Here is a 7,934-nt window from a genome sequence, read left to right as displayed (position 1 = left end):
GATCATATAGAGCATCACCGTCGCGTTTTTGAACCGATCGCGATATCTGGAATCTTCCAGACATTTCGGGACTACTGTCCCCTCATCAGTGAAAAATGCCGTTCTCATTGAGCGCGCGTTATTTTTTAAAATGTAGTAATATTATTGAAGCCTAGAGTGCGCCAGAAGAATCCATTGTGCCCTTATCTACAGAATTATTGTACCCATAACCAAGAGGAATAACATGACAAGTCAAGATCTTGAGTTATTGGTTATGGGCCGATAAACAACAACATACAATGTTTATTGCTTAAAAATAAATACTTTACACAATACTGAGCAAAAATGATAGAATTTCCAATTATCAAGAAGAGCCAGGGAGGCCAGAAAAAAAGCCTAACTGTAAAACCTCGCAGAGGAAATCTGGGTCAGGCCGAGACTACTTCTCGTCCCCTGACAGGACTGTTCATAATGCTCCTTGTAAGTTCAACGACTTGGACACTTTGAGAAGAACATCTTTTCGCGTCCTCTAGAGTAGATTGCACGACTGGGTGGTCCGTTGGTGAATTCAAACCGGCTGTGCGATGCGCCCATCTAAATAGCATAGACAGCTGACTCAAGGGCCAAAGATTTGGCGCCCTTTTCAATGCATGAAAGAAACTTCTCCGTCAGAAACAGTGCAACATGTAGAGGCTTCGCAGGTATCTCAGGGATGTGAAGAGTGGATGATGACCACGCGCACCACGTTTTCCAGCTTGAAGCATACTTTGGAAGTGTAGAACTTGCCTTTGAGGACTTCTGAAGACTTTTCAACTCTTTGACTAGAACAACCGTCTCAGGATCCTCCAATTCACTGGCGTCGTGAGTGAAGTTGTCGTTCTTAGCGTTCGGCCCGAAGGACGAACCACTACAATGAACACCCTATTTATATCAAATAGCTCGTATGCAAATACGAGTACCATCAATTCGTCGGGGACATGAATTGTGCAGGAATGCACAAACAGATCTTAACGAAACGTGCAGAAAACAAATATCTGCTAAACTGCGTACCCCAGATATTTTTATATTCAAATAAAACTCCAGTAATTGTTTATACCGCGTGACTGTAGAGTTTTGCTTATGAAATTTGGGCAGTCCTCTGCACTTCGTCTTTCTCCTGTGTTGGTTAGACCGGATGGAACAACAGCCATCATCATATCATCTCTTGTGTGACCACATGAGGAGAAACGTTTAGCGACGGGCAGGTGACCTTTCTTTGCGACATATCTTAATTGCTCACAGAACGTATCAGCCGGCCTACGTCCGGTTTTCCCAATTTACGCCAGGGCACATGGATTGCGCGACAAGTGATAATGTAGACGAGGTTGGTGGTCGTGCATGACATCTGTGGTATGGTCAGTGGTCCACCCGAGGTATTGATATGGGAGGATGGGATGGTATGGGCACAGACCTTGCATCGTGGGCGATGGCATTGAAAAGTTCCAGTTGGTTCATCCTCAGTGTTCTCGCCAGGTTAAAGGTTGCTAATAACTAAAGAATCTCGAGAATTGGGGTTGTGGCGGTAAACGCGAGTTATTGAAGAGTTCCCTTGTTTCAAGGTCAGATGGAAGAAAAGCAAATTCTTTGGTAATCACGGTGCAGGAACTATAAAGGAAGGTTTTGCTCATTTTTCTTATTTAAGTTTGTTTTTCAAAATAGTCCCTGGTTTTATGGTAAGAACGTTTTCCCCCTGAAACGCCTAAACTATATCACGGCCTCGAAAATAACTATTGTAAGCCATATTGCTATGGAAACAAGTCCATACATTAAAGAAAACATTCGATGTGGTCAATGTCGTTCTTTGTGGGGAGGCTGGAAAAGGGTTTTAAGAAGCCCGATTGATTTTATCTCATTATCCGAGCTGGTGTCATCACACCATCGGATGTTGCAAAAACTACTTGGGGGTAACCACGCATTTTTTAAAGATAATTGATGAATAATATTTGTAAAAAGCTTTAAAATACAAAGCAATGTATGGCGTTCTTTCTCAAATTGAAGCTTAATTATCTCTCTAAAATGCATGGTTGCCCCCTCAGTTATGAATAAAATTTTAGCAATCGTGTAGAGAAGCCTGAAAAATTCAGGACTTCAACGCGGTTTGACTCCTGATTCATTTATCACTGGAACATTTGAACCTACAAATGACCAGTTCCCAACATCAGTGGCTTCATAGCTCAGTTTGTTAGAGCGTCGTACCGGTGTCGCGAAGTAACAATTCAAACCCCGTTGAAGTCCTGAATTTTTCAGTTCTTCTAAATGCAATTGCCAAAACTGCGTTCATAACTGCGAGGATCATGGCTTCACTTGATTCCATATCCGCAGTTCAATATATGATTCGTTTCGTTTATCATGTCGTTCGTTAATTTGGAAGTTTTGCGAAATGAAAAACGGGAACATTATAATCGTACACGAATCTTATGCAGGAAATAACAAACCTTAGTAAGTCAGCCTTAGGAACATGAGCGCACTTTAATTGTATCAGAAAATATAAGCGTTCGACTGCTTTTTTTAACACCTTCGGACACATATGCGTCACGCCATGTAAGATTATTGATCGTGACTCCAAGCAATTTAGCGCTCTCTGGGACATCGAGGGCTTTACCGTCAACCTCAAAAGGAGACAGCTCAACCTGATTCTTGGCAAAAGATGTGCGTAGTTCCTTACATTTCACGTTATTTAGTTGGAATCTGTTTTGCCTAGACCAGTCCACTAAAGTGTCCCCTAATCACTGACGCTACTAGTTTGACCTTTAACTACGACCTGTGAGAGATCGGCTCGTCTACATAAGGAGCTTAAGCACGCGCGTTTTTGAGACATGGACGGAACCGGAAGAGAGCATTTCGCGAGGTCGTGTCGTTTTCATATTTCCATGAGTTCACCTCACGAACGGCTAAATTATTGACGACGACAATGAAAAGCCAGGGCCCTATTTTGGTACGGTGATGGACATAGTCGTTAGGGAGGAATACCATGCGTAGTCAAGGCGAATCTGAAGACTACTTGATCTTGCAATCAAGTCAATGATTATCCCGGTTAGTATATGTAATAGCACGGGCACGAGGGCAATTACAAAGGATTAATTTCACGCGTATCTTCAAAAATTTCACAAAAGTTGGAAAACATTCAAAATTCAAGTGAAATTAATCCTTAATTTCACGAGGGCACATCGTGATTACATGTTTATCATACAAAAGGCAAAATTATTGAGGGAAGCCCGTTCAGTGCTGCTACAAATGACAGTCAACATGCTCCCATTCGGTTATTAATAAAGTTCAATTTAAAAATTCGTTGCTGTCAACAGAAATAACGCTCAAAACGTATTTTATATGTGCCAGGTATAAAATACATTTTAGTTTCATCTGGAAAAAGATTCTCTTGCTCCGGATGAGCAACTGTTAACCAATCAGGATCAAGTCATCATTCCCTCTTGATTTACAAAAGTGCCCTCGTGATTAAGGAAACATGTCCTCCGTCTCTGCCAATGAGCATTCAGTAATTTTGCTCCGCATTTGATAAATTCAGAAGACATGTGTTGACCTACTCAACAGGCAATTGTTTCGTTCATGACGGGGGAAGATGAATTCAGATTTTGTTTAACCCACACAACACATCAAACACGCCATGATTTACCTCGTGGAAGAACAACATTCGGGAACTTTTATTGCATCAAACATGTAAATTGCACAGGCATCCCACTAGATATAATGAGATCATCCTAACACCCCCACTTGATCTCACTTATATGTCCTAGAATTACGTCCACATATTATTACCCTAAGTGAACTCAACATAAGATGTGTTATCTCTAAAACGGATACAATAATAACAATACGAAGTTATGCCTGCATATTACTTGTATACTTATGTCTTAAGAACCAAAAATTTAATTCCTAAACGTTTGCAACTTAAATTTAGTAACTGGTTTGGTCATGACATCAGCTACCATATCGGCAGTAGGACAATACTAAATGATTACCTTGCCTGCATTCTGCGCGCTGCGAACGAAATGGTATTGAACATCAATATGTTTCGACCTTCGTTGATTGACTGAGTTGTTGGACAAGGCGATTGTACTTTGGTTTTCCTCAAAAATCAAAACAGGGCCACTTACCTCACCATTGTCCTTTATCATTTGAGTGAGATACATACCTTCTTGGACTGCTGCTGCCAGAGCAATATACTCAGCTTTGAAAGTTTTAGCACTAGTGGAACTTTCTTTGATAGTGTACACCCAACGACCCCCCCCCCCCCCCCCCCACTGCGGCAAATCAGACAAAGTAAATGTGTTATTTTCGGTTACGGAATTCATCTCGTCCTCCATCGCTGCCTTTCAATTGCTAGACTCATGGGACTCCATGGCCTCTTGGTAAGTTTGAGGGAAAGCAAAAGATTTGTAACAGTACTCTACATTTGATAGTACCTGATCATCATCTTCCATGTCTGTGACATAATCACTCAGGTAGGCTGGGGGCCTTCTCGTTCTCGTAGAACGTCTCAAACCTTTATCGGGAGGCTAGCAAGTAGGACTGGTTTCACTGTCAGCTTGGGGTTGTTCAGCAAGTCTATCCGGTACCTTTTCAGATCTGTCGACATCAGATACACTGTGTGGTGGTGGCATGAGATAATCGTCATAATCAGGTAATGGTCTTTCTGTTTGGGTCTGTTGTTCCACCCTTTTCCTAGTCATAGGGAACTTCACCACCCTGTACTTCATAACCTTACTCGTCTCTGAGATATACACCAGATAGGCGGGGCTTCCTTCCAACTCCGCATGGCGAACCTTCAACAGGTTTTGCAAAAAGCAACTTTTGTTACGGTTATGGCAACAGACAAACTCTTGTGCGTGAAAAATGACCCAAAAAACACATCATTAAAATTCAATGAATTGACAACGTCGATGTTGTAGCCCTTCATGGGCACGCTGTCCATGAGTTGTCCCACTTAAGACGGGAAAAAATAAAGTCAGCCCTTAAGCCAGCGTACCACGCTCTTTGTTCCTATGAGATGGTCACCACCTTCACTAAATATCTTTTTTGGCGACAATCTCGCCAAACAGATACAAGATGCCAAAGAAACAAATTGCATTGGAAATGCAGTCGGCTCGTCAAAGCATGACTACGGACCAGTTCACCGAGACGCCTCATGGCCTAATAGGCGTAGAAACGCTTACAAAAGTGGGACTGCAAACCAGCAGCAGTTTTTGGGGAAAGTTCCCCATTCAACAGTACGGCAAAAGTACGACCACAGCCAAAAGAAAGGCGAGAAGAAATACAACAACTCAACACCCAACAAAAAAAAATCGGTCATTTATTGAAGCCACACTCTGGCCTTACCTTCAAAGTCGTTGCGACACTTTTCAGGCCGGAAACATATCACATTCCCTAGATGCTTGGAAGGGAATTACATCTGATAAAGACATATTATGTACGGTAATGGGCACGTCCATTGAGTTTTGTGACAAGCCAATTCAGCATTATCTACCGAAATCGGTGAGACCTGAAAGGGAAATCCAAATAATCTCTGCTCTCAAACGGAGTTCTTGAAGTCACCGACCATAATTTCTGACATATTTTAAAGAGATAAGAAGGATGGCAGTCATAAAATGATCGTTAATTTGAATAAACTAAACCTGTATGCAGAAAAAGCCTAGTCAAGAAAGATTGCGTTATGGCCTCCATCGATCTAAAAGACGCTTACTACCCTGTCCCAATCACTGGAGAGGATAGAAAATACCTCTTGTTCCTTTGGCAGGGTACATTTTTTCAGTTCACATGCTTACCTAAGGGCCTCTCCTGCGCGCCGAGAAAACTCACCAAACTTCTAAAGCCTGCCCTCTCCAAGTTACACTTACGGGGTCACATATGGAGCCCTTACATCGATGATATATACTTACAAGGACCTATAAAGTTCATAATTTCATAGATTCTGTAACCCGAATCGACTCTCTGGGTCTGGTTGCACACCCTGGAAAATCAGTGTTTAACCCCTCACAACAACTAGAATTTCTCGTATTCATACTAAACACGGTCTCTATGACTATTCGATTAACCCCAGAGAAAGTCGCAGGTTTGAAGATGGCCTGTCACGCTCTGCTCACGAACCCATCCCCTAAGATAAGGGAACTAGCTAGGATGGTGGGGAAAATAGTGTCATCTTTTCCCGGGGTATTGTATGGACCCCTACACTACCGTCTACCTGTTGGGATTTTGACAAACATATGTCTCTTTCACCGGAAGCCGAATGAGAGCTTAGCTGGTGGATAAACAATATTGTGGGGACTCATAATACCAACCATCATGCCCACTACAGATGCCTCTAAGTTAGGCTGGGGAGCTGTGTTAGGTACACAGTCTACGGGAGGACTTTGGTCTTCTACTGACCGCCAAAACCATATAAACTACCTTGAGCTCCACGCGGTTTTCCTGGATCTACAAACCTTTTGCAGCTCGAAACATGACTGTCATATCAGGCTTATGATTGAAAATACTACGGCTGTGGCTGTTATAAATCACATGGGAACTAGCCACTCTGACCCCCTAAACAGGCTCACCAAGGAAATTTGGTTATGGTGCATTCCCCGCAATATCCATCTTAGCGCGGCCCACATTGCAGGCAAATGCAACATACAGGCTGATTTGGAATCCCGCCATAGTGTCACTGAAACTGAGTGGATGTTAAATAACACCCTCCTCTCGAACGCCTTGAGCGAGCTCGCTTTCACCACTGAAATAGACCTCTTTGCCTCGAGGTTAAACGCTCAGTTTCTTCGATACGTGGCATATCGACCTGACCTAGGGGCGGAGGCAGTGGATGCTTTCACAATTGATTGGTCTGTACTTAAATTTTACGCTTTCCCGCCTTTCAGTATAATTGCGGCAGTACTGAAGGAATTAAAGGAGGATAAAGCCACAGGCGTATGTATCCCTCCCCACTGGCCAACACAGGCTTAGTTTCCAATGGTGGAAAAAATGGCGATCTGCAAAGGCGTTGTACTTCCACCCAGCCGATCCCTGCTACATCTACCGACCCTTCCCGACCAGATCCACCCTCTGCACAAACGCCTCTCTCTCCTGGTCTGCCTCTTATCCGGGAACAACTGAACAACCATGAAAAATCCCTGACAGCAACAGACTTTCCAACTATAGGCCCATATCAAATCTACCATTAATATCAAAGTGCTGCGAAAAAGTTGTTGCTCTTCAGTTAAATCAACATCTACATGACAACTGTCTACATGAAGTCTTTCAGTCAGCCTATAAACCGTGCCATAGTACTGAATCGGCCCTAATCAGGGTACACAACGGTATTCTCTCTGAAATTGACAATGATAATTGTGTTATGCTGCTCTTCTTTGATCTTTCTGCAGCGTTTGATACGGTGAACCATCGAGTTATATTGTCAATATTATCAGATCGCTTTGGAATTAAAGGAACTGCTTTGTCATGGTTTGAGTCTTATCTTCAGGGGCGTACGCAGTTTGTATGCATTAACAACTCAAGATCTTCCTGTCATGACGTGATGTTTGGAGTCCCTCAAGGTTCCACTCTTGGACCGTTTCTGTAACTGTTGTACACTGCTCCACTTGGTGATATACTACGAGAGTATGGTGTACGTTTTCACATGTACGCTGATGACACCCAGTTGTACATGTCATTTAAGTCATCTATTGTTAGTGATATTGAACGCTCCCGTTCTATTCTGGAGTCATGTGTATGTGCCATTGAACGATGGATGCTTCATAATAACCTTAAACTCAACAGTGACAAGACTGAACTGCTCATTCTTCACGCTAAGCGTAGGCCTGCCCCTCCTCTCCATTCCATGAATATAGGCGATCTTATTATCTCGTCGTCTAAATCTTACATGAACATTGGCGTCACATTTGATAATCACATGAACTTTGGTGAACATATTA

General features: G+C 42.7%; 1 pseudogene; it reads left to right on the top strand.

Moving 5' to 3' along the window:
* Positions 1–6,315: 6,315 nt before the first annotated feature.
* The window catches only part of LOC138002661 (uncharacterized), a 3,299-nt pseudogene continuing 1,680 nt past the window's right edge, over positions 6,316–7,934 (top strand).

This window comes from Montipora foliosa, chromosome 5 (assembly GCF_036669935.1).
Source record: "Montipora foliosa isolate CH-2021 chromosome 5, ASM3666993v2, whole genome shotgun sequence".
In the NCBI taxonomy this organism is placed as follows: Eukaryota; Metazoa; Cnidaria; class Anthozoa; order Scleractinia; family Acroporidae; genus Montipora; species Montipora foliosa.
This window is presented reverse-complemented; position numbering and strand designations above follow the sequence as displayed.